This window comes from Astatotilapia calliptera, chromosome 19 (genome assembly GCF_964374335.1).
Source record: "Astatotilapia calliptera chromosome 19, fAstCal68.1, whole genome shotgun sequence".
Classification (NCBI taxonomy): domain Eukaryota; kingdom Metazoa; phylum Chordata; class Actinopteri; order Cichliformes; family Cichlidae; genus Astatotilapia; species Astatotilapia calliptera.
In genome coordinates, this window is record NC_137440.1 from 7,592,427 (window position 1) to 7,610,634 (window position 18,208).

Genomic DNA, 18,208 nt, shown 5'->3' on the forward strand with positions numbered 1-18,208 from the left:
TACCACTTCAAAGGGAGCAGCAGATTAATATTTTTGCGCCTACTTCTAATACTAAATATGCTCCACAGGCAGAGACGAGCTGTGCTCAGTTCTGACCAAAATTAAGAAAGAAAGTTCAAGGTTGGAGCCGGTCCAAAGACTCAGCAGTTTACAGACGACTTCATACAGAAAGAATACGTGAAACAATAGAGCCATTGTGCTCTGTCCTTTATGCCGGTCCCCATGTATCAATTAGGGACTCTCTGAAGAGAGGTGAAGATATCCCCCTTAAGTATCTCTTTGTCTCCATTCTCCAGCAGTGTTTGTCCCAAACTGAGAGGAGGCCATGTTCCTTTGTTCCTGCTAAGAAACGATGCATCGAGAAATTCCCTCTGCAAATATTTGCCACCCATTGTGCAGATTAGGGACAATGATGTGATGATTTATTTAGTTTTCACTGTTTATAATTCACACCATGCATGTGTCCAGGTACTTAAGCACTGTGCCGTGAAATTGACATGACTGTACTTTCTTATTATCTCGGATTTGCGTCTTCTTTCTTTTGGCCCTCGGTTATGAGAATGGTTGCAGACTGCAGGGGAGGGCGTGGGGGTGGGAGGGCGTATCGTTTCCATTTAGAGGATCCAAACATAATTAAAGGGGAAAAAAATATTGTCATAATGTAATAATAGAACATTGTTTAAAAGCATTTCACCTCATGCCATGCACTTGTGTGACCCTTGTTTCATTAATAAAAATCTGACCTACTAATTAAGCCCTATTAATGTAGCTTTTCACGATCGCAGCTTCGTAGCCAAAGAGTCATTCCAGTGTGATCTAATCTGTAAAAGCAAGGATCAGTTAGCACGTCGTGTTTCTTCTTCTGCGCTCCTCTCCAGCGCTGCGGCGACTCCTGAGCGACAGTCAGATTACCTAGATCTGACCTTCGATGTCAATGTACATCGAGCAGACGGTTCCGGAGCTTTTCCCATCCTGGTGGACTTCTCCAGAGTTGTCCGTGAATGAGCATTCCTGCTGCCAAGTGTGAACTTTTCAATTAGAGAGGATCCACTGACCCAGGCTCTGTTTGATCACCTTCTTTTGTGCCTGGAACATTGGGCACCCCGTCCTAATTTGGCATTCGCGCGGCCCTATTGGGTGACATTTGAAAAGCAGCATTGTTGGGCCAGCTGGGAAGCAGGTTAAATACTAGACTGCTGGTGCTATTTCGATCAGTGACTGTACAGTGTAGGCCGAATTCAAGTCCCAAAACGACCCCACAAGACACCCCCCCTCTCCTCTCCCCGAACCCAAATTGTTCCTCTGATAATAGACAGGGAAGAGGTGACGCCTCGCTAATGAGAAACATCTTAGAGGGAGCACAGAAAACAACTGTTCAGTCTCGTCAGCATGTTTCACATGAAGGGCCGGAGATCAACTTCATCAAGGATCCCTGACTGCGATGTTAAATAAGCACAGCAGAGTGATGCTGCGTCGGGCCGGTGGCTCGTTTCAGGACACGGGACTGTCAATGTCCCGGAATGATCCACGAAAACAAAACAGGTTTTCCCCATGTCTGACAATAGCAACTCTTTCATGCTATTAGGTCAAGTATTTTATAATTTGACCTTGCTCCTTAACTTCAATTTGATGTAAAGGTCAAACCATGTCTGTGAAGCATCAGTGCCCCTTAAAAAACAATTTTATTACTTCATTATTATGATCATCTACAGTCTTGTGGAGATAAATAGTCAATTTAACAAATAAGATTAAATAAAGGAAAAAGTAATGTGAAGGATAGCACAAATTATTGTGCTCTTTTTTGTTGCTTTCTGGCTTGTCTTTAGCAACTATAGAAGGTTACAGGTGCTTTTCTTCAATAAAGTGATAACAAAGTCAATTTTTGGTGGTGTTTTTTTTATATTTGATGATGTTTTTGGTCATAATTGTGCAGAAAGAGAGAACATTTTAAAGAAGAAGCCATGCACCACTCAATCTGAGAGTAAATGCTTCAAGTTACGTTACCTGTGAACACCATTCTGACTTTTAATTCTAAAATTAAAAAGGAGAATAATAGTTTTGGCATGTGTAGAAAAACAAATCTTGGTGGGCTGCGTACTGTAGAAGTGGGAAGGTGGGGAGGGTTGAAGTAGTAGGGTGGCTTGGGGGGGTCTTGGGCATGATTTGATCCTGGAAGGCTCAATTAAGTGGTTCGTTTACCCCTCGTGTGGAGCTGGTGAATTGGAGCCAGGTCAGCTCCGGGTTGAGATGTTGTTCATTATTTTTCCGCCTGTCGGATCCCATGAGTGGCCGCTGGAGACGGTGGCTGCTCGGCGGCCGAGGAGCAAAGGGCCTGCCGGTGGGGTACGTCAAACACACTCAAAGCCTCTCCCCTTGCCGAGGGGATTATGATCAACAAAGCATGTCCCACACCTGCACCAGCCAGCACAATGGAAACTCCGCGGGCCAATGGAGACGCAGAGAGAGACCAGTTATTAGAGGCCCCCGCCAATGTAATGGATTACATTAACCCCTTCTGTTGTTCTTCCTCCTAGAGCTTAAACATTGAACTGACAGAATCCACATCCCATTGAGAAAAACTTTAGCAACACTTTGTTGCAACAGCTTTTTCCAGTCTGTCCACTCACCAGTGGGGATGCACTTTAACTTCACTGCTAAGCTGTTTGGTGACCTAACCAAACGCTGTGAGGGTTTGGGAACGTTTGGATAGCTCTTCTTACCAATACTACACACTGGTGGTGATTGTACTAAAGGCTTTAGTCTTATATAAGTATATGCAAAACTAGTTGAACTAAAGATACTATTTTTTAATGAATGTTTAACTTTTTGGTCACTTTTGTTTATTTATTTTAATCCGAAACAGGGAACATTCAACAAACTGTAAATACAGCAGCAAGGCCTACCCAGTGGGTAGGTGTGGAGTTACTCACAACAGGCAGGTGTCTAAACGTTAAAAAGTACTTAAAGTTAATAACTTGGTTTTTCAACACAGGTATCATATTTTAGCTTAGTGATGTGTAAACAAAATAATTCCAGCTCTTGGTTGGATATTGTTGAGGCTAGCCTGTAAATCCCTTAAAATATTGAGAATTAATTGCGTTTTCCTCACACTTCACTCACAGCAAGGTGACTGGTGATTTGTGGTCTTTCTGTTTTCTATTTATGCCCTGGATTGAGTATGCCAATAATACATTGACCTCTACAGGTACTTTTGAAGCCTGCCTTGGTTACCAAGCCTTTGTTTCCAGCTCAAGAACGAGAGGAAGATATTTCATCCATCCAGCTCCATCTATGTTGCTGCCACTGAGTATGGAAAAAGGCTAAGGCCGCCCTCCTCAAAACCACGGTTTGACAAACAAAAGGGGAACCCCTCAGCCTCGCAGTGCTCCCCAGGTCAGAAGGCTTGGCTCCAAGGACATTTTCTTTTAACATACTCCTCCCAGAAACTCTCTCATAGATTTATTGGTCCTTTTGAAATGGAGAAATCAATCAGTTCATCTGCAGACTGTTTTAAATTGCCTGCTTCTATGAGAATCATCACTATCATCCCACATGTCTGAAGTCAAACCATCCACTTCTAGCCCTCTGTCTATTGTCAGATGAGGGTAGAGTCGAAAATATGTGTTACTACTCTTGTGCTGTTGTTGGTCCATCATCTTAAAAGCTGAAATCAAACTGAGCATTAATAACAATTAAAAGTGCCCATTGCAGCCACTGTCTGTACTTCTGTCTGTACTGAACGTCTCCCAACTCTGCTGCCCCTTCTTTTCTTTTCAGGCATTTTTCTCAACCAATCAGCACTCAATCGATGCACAGCATCATCCACACGAAGCAATGTGCAATTGGAATCTTTGAAAACTGGATGGGAGGATGTTTGTGTTCGCTGAAAACCCTTCGCTGGAGGGTCTCTGTTGGCAAATACGTACCAGTTCAGTTTACATTGTGCAGTAACCTCAACATGTTTTACATTGTAAGGTCAAGACCCTGCAATAATACAGTGAAAGACCCAACAATCAGATGGCCCCCTTTGAGCAAGCACTTTGTGACAGTGAGAAAGAAAAACTCCCTTTTCACAGGATGAGACCTCCAGCAGAACCAGGTGAGGGGTACAAATACGTAAGGTGTTTGCTCATGATACAAATACGTAAGGTCTCAAATCGATTTACAAATTCTGCAAGACCTTATCAAACTTACTTTGGACACTCTCCCCTCATCTCCAGCAGAAGCTACAGTCCCATTCCTATTGAAAGAAATCCCTTTCACACCACTTGCCTGCTTTCTGAATACCGATTCCACTTTTACAATAAAATCTGTAAAGCTGCTGCCGGTTGTCTGGGTCTGCTGTCTGAGACCAATTTGTGGTTAAACATGACACTGCTGCTAATATTCAAACTCATCACACCAGCTTAAACTAGAGTGTTATTAACTGCACAGCCACATTCGCTGTACAACTCTTGTAGTGGTGTCAATAACAATATTACTCCTCCATATTCTCCATGTCCCATTTCTCAGACTGTATCAACAAGTAAACAGCATTGTTTACCCCAAAATGTGCAGCAGCAACATGGTTTGCGAGTGTGTTTGGGGTTTATTTTAGGTGTGTTTTGGAACAACAGAACAGGAGGATACTCAAATATTTTCAGTGGAGGAGGGTGTCAGTCCCTAGGGAACCCGTCATGGGCAAATTGGACCAAAAGCTCAGTGGAATGCACATCGTTGCCCTCGTCCTCACCCCCTCCCTAATACTCCCACCTCCACCCCTTCCACACACACACACTCCCTTCTTTTCTCTTTTCTCCTTTAATTGGGCCCATTTTTCTGGCACCTCCCCAGATCACACTGTCATTTTACACTGCGTAATAAGCTATTAGCCCCAGCCGGACCGGGTTCCACAGCCACCCCACGCTAATCAACATGGACATGGCCATTGTGAAGGACTGGTACTCAGGACATCACAGTCCTGCTATTGTTATTGGCTGGACCTCAAGGCCCTGGTTGCCCATGCCTTGGCTCACAGAGGGAGGAGGTGGGAGGAGAGGGAGAAGTAAACAGAAGGAGGAGATCAAGGAGAGGTGAACTCACTCTCGCTACCCCCCTAGGAAACAGCGAAAACAAACTGTCACACCTTTGGTTCAGCCATCCTGCTTTGACAAAAATATGACTTTCTACCTCGTCCTAAAAGAGCAGAGCGCCTGTTAGAAAAATGCTGATACTAGACTTGTAAATGAAGATTTTATTCATTGCGTATTTTACCACCTCGAGTTTATCCAGAAAGTATTCTGGAATGTGTATTTTTCCGTCTGTCTTTACCTCCTGGATTTTTTTTTGATACATTTTTTTAATCTTTGTTTTTGTATGCCACATTGCAAAGTGTTGGGCACGTGGTGCATGACAAAATACATAACAATCAGCATGAAGGGAAATGGCAATCCTGCATTGGGAGCATCTTTTCATTGTGGGGTGCTCAGAGGTTTGGTCTACTACAATATTTTGTTTTCTCAGGTTGGTCTAACAGGTTAGCTTGGCAAACATGACACTTTTGTTTTCTTTACTTCTTCCATTTCACGTTTCAACACCCACAGTTCAACCACAAACGTACAAAACTGCGCTGTGCTGCTTTCACACATTCGTAATAAATATCACAAATGTTGTTTATTTGTAATCAAATTGTGTAGTTACTTATTTCACAAAACCTTTGTTAAAAACATTTTAGATAAGAAGTCTCTGGGCCTGCCTCAATGGAGAGGAGCTTTCCTCAACCATATAACAGCTCCTGTACATGTCTCAACACCTCCAGGCGGAAAATCAGGGGGTTAGACGAGGCCTTGGCACTGCAGACCGTCTGAGGCGCTAATACTTGCACAAAGACTTGGCAGGGAGAAAGCAGAGCTGTATTTTATGTTGGAGATATACATGTTTCAGATTCGTTGAAGATTGTCAAGCACTCATTTGTTACCAGGAGTCAATTCTGAACTCCTGCTGCAGAACTGATATACAAGTAGGTAAATCAAATGTGAGGTCTGTTGATTTATCCTGCTGGAAAGCTAAATAGTGATAGATTTTAGGATTTTATTTTGCAAGATATCAAGAGTTTTTTAAGAGAGTCTGTGCATGTGTGTGTGTGTGTGTGCGCGCGCGCTTGGTGGAATGCTGGAGGGCAGGCTGGGACTGAGGTGTGAACAGGTGCAACAGGGGGAGTCCAGGCAGGCGAGTCCCTGTAGTTACTATGTGAGTCTGGCTTGTGGTTAGATGTTGGAGTGGGGATAAACTTCTTCTTTACTTTATTAAGTTTTCTTCACTTTGACCACAATTTTTTCACATTTTGAGTAAAATTTGTTAACTTTAATAAAAACAGGTTTGCATTAGCAAAATGTGTGTAATTAAAAGCAAAAGAATAAATTGCTACAAAAAAGTTTTTTATACGCCGCAATCTGTGTCTATCTATCAAGATCCTTCTTCTACTTACACACATGCACGCAGAAACATGTGCACACACTCACCCACCCTACCAGCCTCCAACCTCTAATCCAGCCACCACCTCTGAGCCCAGGGTCCTCAGGAAAAGTTCATCCAGAGGGCGGAATCAACCTCCATGGCAAAAAGCTGGGGCTAGAGAGGCATTCAGTGAGGTTGGTGTGGGATGTGTGTATGAGTTTGCAGTAGTGTGTGTAAGAATGGAGGGGACTGTAAGAGGGCATCATTCCTGATGATGAATGTGTGTGCATGCATGTAGTTGTGTTGGAGGTTCACTGGTTCTGAGGGTTTTTTTCTTCCACATTTGTCATAGTTCACCGCTCTGAACGTCTGCTCACGGGTCACAGCTGAGCTTCTGGTCAGGCCATACCAGCTGTCTGAAATCGCATATTTTTTGGAGGGAAAGACGAGAAGTAGCTGTCTGGAGTAACGCTAAAATCTCATTTTAGGAGGTCTCAGAGAGGCATAACCGAATTGATTATATGCTTTCATCAATGACAACTCATCTTAATGCACTGGTTTTTGTGTATGATGTAACAACATTTCCCTTGAAAAATGAAATCAGTTATTGTTATTATCATTTAATGTTTTTTAAATATTTTAATATGCTTCAAATTAAATATATTTTAAGTTCAATATGGTAGTTCAATCTTTTTTGTGCGTTATTTTATTGATATTTCATGTATCTAAAAATAACAGTAAACCTATGTAAAATTTATATGAAAATTAACTTATTCTTAACTTTTTTCTCACCAAGCATTTCTAAACTGCTTTTATTTATTTCTAAGATCATCCTTATAGAAAATTAGTAAACCTTCAAAATTTATTATTCACTGTTTTAAATAATTCAGTTTTTGTCAGTAAGTTCAATTATCAGTAAGTTATAACAACAGAGGGGCTGCTTCAGGAAATGATCTAAATTCAAAATTTAAAGTTATTCTTTATCTACTGATAATGTAGTTTACACCTAAAACTGATGTGAAACTATAAAGACATGTGCAACATGCTGCAGGATTGCATGGTCACCCTTAAATCATTGCTAACTGGCAGGACCTGAAGCTGCTCTACTTTTTCTGTTTTTCCTGCTGCTCATAATTGTTAAACCAAAACAAAAAAGCATCAGTTGATTGTCAAAAGTTTAAAGACAAATAACTGCAAACAGAAAATGGCTCCGACAATTAGTTCACTCAGATTTTACATAGAGAGTGGGAGCAGTGGTCCTCATGTGGCCCAGACCCAACCCTAATGAGGCAAGTTGGGGTTCCAGTTAGAGTTGGGATGATTTAGGGTTTCCATATTAAATGGAAGTTAACAAAATGTCCTATCATTGATAGCTGACTGTGTGTGTGTGTGTGTGTGTGTGTGTGTGTGTGTGTGTGTGTGTGTGTGTGTGTGTGTGTGTGTGTGTGTGTGTGTGTGTGTGTGTGTGTATTGTTTACAGTTTACACAGTAGCACTCTGGCAGTGCATCAAAACCTTGTTGCTTTTTGTTATGAGGTAAACACAACCCTCAACCCTGAGGCAAGGCCAGGACAATCACCCAGACCAAGAAGGCATCCCATAGCTATGACACCCCCAGTACTCCAAACCTTCACGTGATAGCTCGTACGCCCAGTAGGGAATATTTTAGTAAGAGCGCTAACGTAAAGACTGATACACAGCATGCTGTGAACACCGAAGACGAGTGTGCTTGTTTGCAGTTTTATCCTGGGTGACTTCATCAGCAGTCATCGAGTATTTCAAGGATAACCTCACGTTTTGTAAATGGTGTTGAGTGCCCACCATGTTACATTTGACACTATTGAGAAAAACAGTAAAGTGTAGTGTTTAACTATAAGATGCACCATATATCACTTTTTAATAACAAAATGCTTACGTCTCACTATCCAGCACAGTTCTCCATAACAAGTGTGTGCTTTTTAAAAAGACAGCTACTTGTAGGCCACCTGACTCAAACACACATAGAGGCAAACAGGGTTATGCTCCGTGTGTGTGTGTGTGTGTGTGTGTGTGTGTGTGTGTGTGTGTGTGTGTGTGTGTGTGTGTGTGTGTGTGTGTGTGTGTGTGTGTGTGTGTGTGTGTGAACCAAATGGGGGAAGAACTGGAAAGCCCCCAGCGCAGGTGCAATACAGGGCCATCCGCGACGCTCCGTCAGCTTCACACCGGGCCAGCAAGGGGTTCAGACAGGGGGGTGGAGGATGAGATCTTCTCACCCTGCATGCCTTCTTCCGTGCAGCAGAGCTGGTAATTTGGACAGAAAACTGGATTTCTGCCCAACAGCAAAGCAGAGCCTGGGCAGAGATGCGGTGAAGCAGCCCACAACTGAGACTCAGAGCAGGCAAATAGGGGCTGAACTCAGGATGACCAATATATTTTCATTCATTCATTCGCTTGTCTTTTATTTCCCCCTCTACTCCCACCTCCACCTCTTGATCTCTCGCTGCACTGATCTACTTTTCTGTGATCAGCTTAGTCTGTCTCTGCTCATTGGGACGGTTCATCAGCTCTATTGTTAACAATTGAAGAGTGCATAGTACAGTTCCTATTCACAACATTTAGGACAGGCTTGCTTTGACATAACTACTGCAGTAATAACACAGATGTGTGATAGTTGATACTTACTAAAAACAGCCTACAGTTTCCCTAAATCCAAAATGTTTTGTTGCAGAAACTGTACTAAAGATAAAAAATAAGGAAATCCTTCTGATAAAGCATTGAATTCTCCAAATAGCTTGTTGTTAAGGCATAAAAACTGCACACCCTTAGCACTCCTTGTGCATATAAAGGGGCTCTCAATAATGATGATGTGCATACAGGTGTGTGCATGTATGTTGTGGTGCTAGACAGACACTAATTTCCACCTGCAACAGAGCAATGGGCCAAAAGCACAGCTTCAAATAATCCAGAGCAAACTATCACCTGATGTTCTGTCTGTAGTATTGGGGCCAGTGGAGACACTGGACTTCCAGTTCAAATCCAACTTTTCTGATAACAGCTTCATAGCGTGCTTCCTAAAAAAAGTGTCCATACAACAATCGAATATGTGGTGGGTGCTTCAGGAAGCACTGGGTCCAGATTACCTCCACATAGTTTTTGACAAAAGCAACGTTTGAATGAACAAAAAAAATTCATAATTAAAAATATGTATATTTAGCACCTTGACTATGGTTCCTATGTCCTTAATTTGCAGGTGACTTGGAGATTGTTATTTAAAATTTGTTTTTATAATTGCCAAAATTACCACAGAATTAATGCAATACATCTGCAGCAGTTAACTTTAGTTTGTGCTTAAGCGGGGAATTCAAGTAGATCCTAAGATGTAGCCCACACAAGCGACCAGCATTAATACCTGAATGACCACAGTTGCACCAAAGCAATGTGCAGTTACACTTCTAGAGATATCAACTTACAGCTTAGGGTTTCTGAATTGTTATGATGGGCCTACACTGTAGATTTAACACTATATATAAGTCCCCTTTTATAAGGGAGCCAATAGTTTTAATAGATCTACTAACCATGGATTCATTTCTAAGCAAAACCACAGCTAGCTCATTTTACTAACTACCTGAATTTAACCAGTGTAAATTAGCTGGTGGAAACAACGTAACAGCCAAAGTTACTGTTACTTTTTCACCTGCTCAGTAAATGCATGCATCATTACTTCTTTTTGTGTATGTGTGCGTGTGCTTGTGTGTGTGTGAGGCAGCGTACATTGATTAAAGTCAATATTCTATATTGTGATATTCACATATTGATCTAACATGCAGTTTCAGTAATTGTTGCATTTTAAAAGACAGTGACTAAGCATGTGAAACATTGACAATCCTTACTCATATACTTTTTACTTTTTGCATTGGGATTTTTTCCTTCACCCTCCAAAGTTCACTTCAGTGAGCCGTTACATGGCACAGCCAAAGCTCGAGGCCCTGGGCTCACAGCTTTGATCCATCCACCCACACCGTTTATGCAGTCCTTCCGATAAACTCCCACTCCATTTCCAAATAAATTAACACCCCTAATGGAAACTATAAAAACTATGCTGGGTGCAAAATATGGCATGCTTTTATTTTTCCAGCATTTAAATGATTTGCAATTTAATTTACAGTAAATTGCAAATCATTTAAATACTTTCCACTTCCAAAACCTTTTGCTCTGAAACCGGAATACACAAGGCCAGCTGCAAAAACACCTGTGTCCATGCCTTTCAATGACAAAACTGAGACTCTGGCCTCTTTAATAAATACAGATAGTCATAGCCATTAGTAAATGTGCTCCACAGTCATTACAGATCGATTAGTGCAGTTTTACACTCCAAAAAACTAGCAGTGTAAGAGTGCATGGACAGCTCAGTTACCTTAAATAACATAATTTATCAGAGCCAGTTACACAATCTGACTTTAAAGGTTGTTTCCATACCGCTCTTTTTGTGTGCGTGTCTCTATTTTTGCCCTCAAACAGATAAAGTCTTGTAGATTCACCTGCCAGGCTTTGTTAGTCAGTGTGAGGTCTACATCTGCCAAGGCAAGCACAGCAAAGTAATAGAAGGTAATAAAGTACCCCGTAATAGAGCATCGCAGAGGAGGTAATTACAGTGAGGGGTGCCTTTTAAAGGGTTGTTTGTAATGATTCATGGTTGCACAAATGCAATTTTCCTGTCACTCCCTTCTCATCACTCACTGCTGCTCGCCTGGATATGCAGGTAGCCTTCCTCTCACCCCTGCACGGCGCATCTCTGCTGTGCTAACGAGACACATTTCCCCAACGTAGAAAAAGAAAAGAAAAGTTCCATTAATTCAGTTAATGTTCTATCTAATGGTTCTTTTAGCAGCTCTCAAGCTTCGAGCACAAACTGTACACTTTGCACTTTCTTTCATCCCTCATGTAAAAAAAAATCATGAATATCATCATCATCATCATCATCATTATTATTATTTGCTGCATACAAACAAAAAAGATGATTCAAATGTGTGATCTAACCAGTTTTCATCCTGTCAGCGTGCATGTGAGAGCATGCAGTCAGGAGTGAGGCATAATGCATAAGTCATTCAACTTTTTTTCATTCATAATCGAGTAGATTTAAGAGATAACAGCGTGGGATTAGCAGACTGTAGTAGCTGACATTTGCCACAGGACAAAAAAAACCTGGTCGACGAGACTCTTTTTGTATTTTAACAGAATATTTCTACGGTTTAGTTTTCTGCTAACTACTAATTAATACTAACTAATAACCTTTAAGAAGGAGAGAGAGAGAGAGAGAGAGAGGATATTATTTATGCCAACTTGCTGTAAAAAGCCCAAAAATTATAATAAATATTACAACAACAAATATGACTGCATTAATATAAACACAGCCACTAAGAATAACTTAACAGTGGTATTTTTTTTATTAATTAATCATGACGATAATTAATAAGTGGACAAAAAAATACTGCAAAGCTTCTGTTACGAGGTGTCCCACACAGTATGTACTTTGGGAAGAGACCATGCACAACAAGATGCTGCCTTGTTAAGCTGTTTGACTTCCTCTTAGCTCCCTGTACGCATGAACGGGGTAAAATAAGAACAATTATATCAGGACCTTTACAGTGAGTCCAATTTTTCTTCTTTAAATTCCACAAAAGTTACCACAGATTTTCATGTGGTTTTCATCTGATGCACTTAAACTGAAGAAGTCATCATCTCTACCACTGAGTCATCTCTTATCCCTCTGTCTCTTAGTCAGTCTTGACAAATCTATAGGCCTATTTGTCACCACAAGAAAAGCACCCCGGCCCCTCCCCGTCCCTCACGCCTTGCTTTAATAAACCGGGTTTGCATGAGATGCCATTCATGTTCAGAAAAGAAAAAAAAACCCAGGCAAGCTGGAAGAGACTCGCGGTGGAGCTTACAGCAGCAAAATGACATCGCCTCTTTCCTACGCATCCCAACCCCAACTGAGACCCAGACATCAAAGGCAGGTGGAGTGAAACCATGAAATTACAGGTAAGGTGTCAATTACCCTTTGAAACCAAGCACTCTCCAAATCCAGGCAAGACCCAGCCGGTCCCTGGAATTAGAACAAATAAAGAGGAACTGAGGAAAGAATGGCAGGGAAGGGAAGGGAGGGAAGAGGAGTGAAGGAGGAGGTTTTACAGGCCATGTTGACAATATGGTATCAGTATAAAAGGCCCTAATTCACCTTTAAATTATCCCCTCCTCCTCTCTTCAGTACAACTGTACAACCATCGCCTGTTTGAGCGCGTGAGAGAGTCTCATCTGGGGAAAAAGGAGGGGATGCAAAAGAGCTGCAAGTAAAATCTGCATCTATGCAACTGTTTTTGCATGCATCAAATTTCCCGTGCAGAGTTTATGTGGCAAAAAGAAGCACTCTTAAACCCACTTGCATCTCTGGTTTCACTCACACACCTTTGCCCCTTAAACATCAAAGTCAAATTTTCGGCATGTAATGAAGGATAAATCTAGCTGAACACCTTCTAATTTACAGGTACACCTTTTTTATGAGTAATAAAGTCTTTATAGGTTAGATTACACTAAGTATGATCTAACTGGGGGGAAAAGAAATGACAACAACATCAGGTTTGGGGTTTTGTTGCTCGTGTGTTTGTTTCTGTATTTCCGAAGTGCTGCTTTTATAAACTACTGAGGCAAAAGAAAGTCTTTTAACTCACGCACAGCAGTCTCTTGTTTCTCTGTGATTCCAGTTTGACGATATAGTATTTATTTTTGCCTCATAAAGGAAACTGTCACAGTGGGAATTAATTTAATTAATTCAGTCAGTAAGTCAGTTGACAGCTCATGTGGGGGTGGGGGTGGGGCGATCCATCCGCGGCTTTGGGTTACACAACACACACCCGACAGCGCGAGCCTGGTCCAGCCCAGACGCTGCAGAACACCCACAACGCTTCCCCGCCCCACCACCAACCCCCTCCACCTCCAGCCTGCCTTCCGCTGCCAGGTGGGCCTCACCGAGCCCGGCTTTAAAGAAGGCTGAGGAAGGTAAAGATGACCTTAGCTAGAGGAAACACTACACTTTATACACCCGTTCACAGAATATGCATCAGAGACAACAAAAGATACGACTGAACCAGAAATGCTACGTAACAATATGTTCCTGATTGTGTCTACAGCTTGCAGCTGAAAACAGATTTTTGTAGGTTTTGAAGACTGAAATCTAAACATGAGGTAAATCATGTGATGTGACTGAAAGCTGCAGAATAGCTGCTTCCTGGACTCTGTGGTAAGTAAACACAGTTCACCCACAACATTAAAACCACTGTCAGCTGAAGTGAATAACACTGATTATGTTATTATGATGGCACCTATCAAGGGATGAGGAATATATATATATTAGATGGCAAATTAATCCAACACTGGTGTGTAGGAAAAAGCTAAGTATGACAATATAACAGATTGTAACATGAGCTAAATTCTGTTATTATTCAGTCTGCAGCATGCTGTGGCGTCTACAAAAAGCAGTCTAAAAAAGGCAACTGGTGGTAGGTAGCTGTTCAGTATATGTGAACCACACGATGGCCCATGTGGTCCAAACCAAGAGAGCTACTGTAGAATATACTGGATGTTAATGCTGGCTTGTTATGCACCTATAATAGCCACATGAGCAGCAGAACTGGACCATAGAGAGAGGACAGCCTGGTTTATGAATCACATTTTCTTTTGCAAGCTGGCAGAGGCAGTTTGAAGCCTTGAGCAATGTGCTCCTAGAAACCCGTCAGTCTCTGTGTGTATCACTTTGATATGTACCAATAACCTACGCCTAATAGCAGTGTCCCCTTTCAGCAGGGTAAGTTCTGTTACAGACGTTGTTCAGGAATGCTTTGAGTACAATGATAAAAGTTGGTGGGAATCAAGTGAGATCTTGCAGCTCACAAGGCTTAAAGTATCTGCTGCTGACATACTGGTGCCATAGTACACAGCACATGCAGCGGTACACCTTCAGAGGTCTTGTGAGGTCCTTGCTTTGACAGCAGGTTAGGACTGTTTTAGTGGCACAAGGTGTGGTTTTGATGTTGCGGTGGAAGTGTTATACAAATAATGGAGTAGCATGGATTAAATGCCCAGTTTATGATGCCCTAATGCACTTTAATACTGTTTATGTTTGGTCTATTTTAAAGCAGTACACCTGTCAGTATTCTGCACAGGACTTTTTATTGATAATTATGATTGAAACCAGACTCATTATGAAAATGCTGTTACTGTTTTTCTTTGTAACTTAGATCCATGTTGCATAATTTTTGACATGTAATTAATCAAGGACCTTTAATTCACATTATCACTTAGAACTCTTTGACCCGAATGGGTTATGCAATACACTAGCAAGCTGATATTATCATGTCAACTCAGTCTTTGATACAGAAATTAAAGAAGGAGGGAAAGTCCACAGATCAGCAAAAGATTAAAACCAACTCCCTAACATTATGTAGATCTCCTCATAGTCTGCCTCATCAGAGCGTGAAACATAGACCTCAGGGAGTGTGCCATGGTGTTAGGTGTTTTTCCCTTCTTATAGCATAGCCATAGTAGGTACTACAACTGCAATCTGTACACGTACAACAGTCTACCTGTTTAATGAAACCTGCTGTGAGCTCAGGTTACCTTTACACTTAGTGTGTTTACAAATGCTTCAGTTGCTAATGAATGTTGTATGAATGGAGAGCCAGACAGAGCAGACAGATCGTCTGTCAGCAGCCTGATGACAATAATAAGTCATCTACCTTTTCGAGGTCATAAACAACTTCCCATTATTAATTCGGCATTAACTGCTGTGATTCATTGGGGGTTGCGGTCTACAGTTGATTGCTGCCAAGTTTTTTATGCATGAGCTGAGTTAAAACGTTGGTGTGTGGCATTGTTTCCAGCAGCACAGGCCAAACATCTGTCAATTCATCTTACACTTCCTAATGAAGTCTTTTTTCTTTTTTTGGTTTTTTCTTTTTTTTTTTTTTTAAACAAAAAAACTGGGATACTGTCAAAAGCACTCAAAGTTATACTCTTTTTGCTATTACCCAAAGTACTCATTTCTTAAAGTTATAGTGTGGAAAAACTAACCACTAGATGTCAGTAGACTGCAGATTGCGCTCAACTGAATTCTGTCTTTTACACCTCCCAATTGAAGTGCATAATGAAGCTAATACATAAGTTTAATAAGAAAGATCTTTATTTACTCATCTGTCTGCTTTCCCTGGTAATTTGGCTGTTTCCATCAGTCTGTAAGACTTAATCATCGTCATCAATCATAGTCCAATCATCTTTCTACCCGCCCTTCTTCAAGCCAATCAGCCTCCACTCTGCGTACTTTAAATAAAACTCTCATGTTACCCTTGCAGACTGCTAAATACAGCCTGCTTCCCCCCCCCCTCATGCAAGACACTCCATCCAACCCTCCATCTTATCTTCACCACCATCAGCGTCTAGACATTTTACTCTGCCGTGATGGGTCATTTGAGTGTAATCACCAAATACTAAAATTTTGTATATCAAAAACTCTGTTCAGTTCCTTCCAATGATCTGTCCTTATTTAAAACCTAGCTACAGTGGCTGCTGTAGGACAAACAACTCTGGCTACCGTACATTTGTAGTGAATGTGGGCTGCCAGTCTGCTGACCTATTTACTCTGGAGAAAGCTGTAAAACTTTGTGAAAGGAGTCTGATATGACTCGATGAGTCGCTGAAGCTCACTTCTAACTGATGACGGCGATGACGAGTTGATTGGTTGAGGCTTTCCTGAACTTTCTGTCAGTAAGCACTGCTGTTTTTACCACTGTTAGCTGCTATTAGCAGGTGACAGGGAAACTTTTATTTAACTAGCTCTGATATTGTTGGACTTGGATACTTGGCAAATAAAAGCGTGTTTTTGGGCCCTTTAGGCTAACATTAGCTAGCATAATGTTAGCATATAACCAGCTGTTGTTGTTTAGCCAGTTCTTGGCAGTTGTCTGGAGACAGAAGCACTGTGTTTTATTAATCTGCTGACAGTAAGTAAATGTGACCGTCTTGAGAATAAATAAACATATTTGTGCACGTTTTTGTTGGCGTTGGAGCCCTGATGGGAGGACATGAGGCTTTAGGTGAGGAAGAGTATGAGATTGTATCCAGATGCTGGTTGTGTTGTCCCTGTCCTTCCCAACTACATTTTCTAATCTCCTCCGCCTTTGGCATACTGCTTTTGTGGCCAGTCTCAAGCTACATGCAATTGCTTCTAAAGCTATTAGGCAAAGTGTCCATCTTGGTCACTGCATTCAAGATTGTGGGTCAACAAGGTGTTTTCCGCAAAGTGGTGCCCACACCTACATATTTTTTGATGGAACAATTCTAAGCTTATAGGAATGCATCAATTTGTTGGAATACATAATCAATGTATATTTATGTGTATATCGTTCTATTAAGTAAACTCAAAGGATGACTTACCAGTCCTTTAAATTGATTTTGAAGCTAAGAGAGAAGTTTGTCATTGTGCTTGTATGTCTGATAAGCATAGTCAGCTGTGCAGTCTTATTCGTCATCAACTGGCTTCTGCACTATGTAAGTGCTTATCAACACATTGCCAGCATCCAGGTGGCTAAAGCTTCTTTAAAAACCTCTCCTGAAAATCATGTATTTTTAAAGCCTTTTTCTTTCATTTCCAATTAAAGTTACTGTGACATGAAAAAGTATTTGCCTTAATAAATAATTATTCTGGTTTCCACAACAACATCCGTGTGGAAAAAAAGCAGCGCTGTCTCTTGAACTTTAAAGCTAAAGTCATTTTAGGCAACCCTTCATCAAACTGTTAGAGGCACCAAGCTTTCAAGTAATGTGTGAACTTGCCTTTGTCAGAGCGACTTAGATAAAAACAAGCGAGTGACACTTTTCGTCTGAGACTACCTCAGAGGGGAAGTGATGCAATGCTGACCCAGGAGATTCAAAAACAACTCTGAGCCCAGAATCAAAGAGGCCGGACACTTTGTCTGTTCTGCTGACAGACGCGACGTTTCAGTGGAGGTGGAGCCATGAAAGTCTCTCAGGTCGGAGTCACTCCTCTGGGATCACTCACACCCTCTTACACACATTTTAAATATATTCCAAGAACTGCCATGTTGTTTATATGTTTGTATGCAGAAGCGAATTGTTCTGGGCAGATGTGAACAAGTTGCTAGCTGCTTGCCTGCGTAAGCAACTGTGTGTGGTGGATTTGAATTTTATGACTCAAACATAAATTATAGATCGAGATTACAAAACAGTGCATCGCTCGAGGTAGAACATAGTTGAAAACACGTGTTTCCACCGATAAATGCAACAACATCAAGTGTTCGAGCAAAGTGTATGAATATTTTCGCTCTCTGGAGGTCTGTTGTTGTTGCTCAGCTGGGACAAGACAGCTGGCCTTCGTGCTATGCCATTACTTCAGATCCCATTATTACAGAGAATCCCAGCAGTAATGGAAATAGCCTGTCGTCTTGGGCCAGGTAGCACAGCTAGCCCATAAATCAAACTGGCGTTAGGGGAGGTGAGTGAGGCGGGGAAGGCAGCGGTGATGGTGATGGATGGGGAGAGTGAGTAGGAGACAAAAGTGGGGTAAGAGAAGACGGGAGGAGTTTCCTGTGCTTGCTGACAAGCTCGAAGAAGGCTTGAGCAAACAGGTCCTATAAGATCCAAGCTAAGATAGCCATCAGTAGACCAGTAGAAGACAGACAAGTTTGATTTAGGTTAGTTTAGATTGAAAATGTGTCATCACTGAT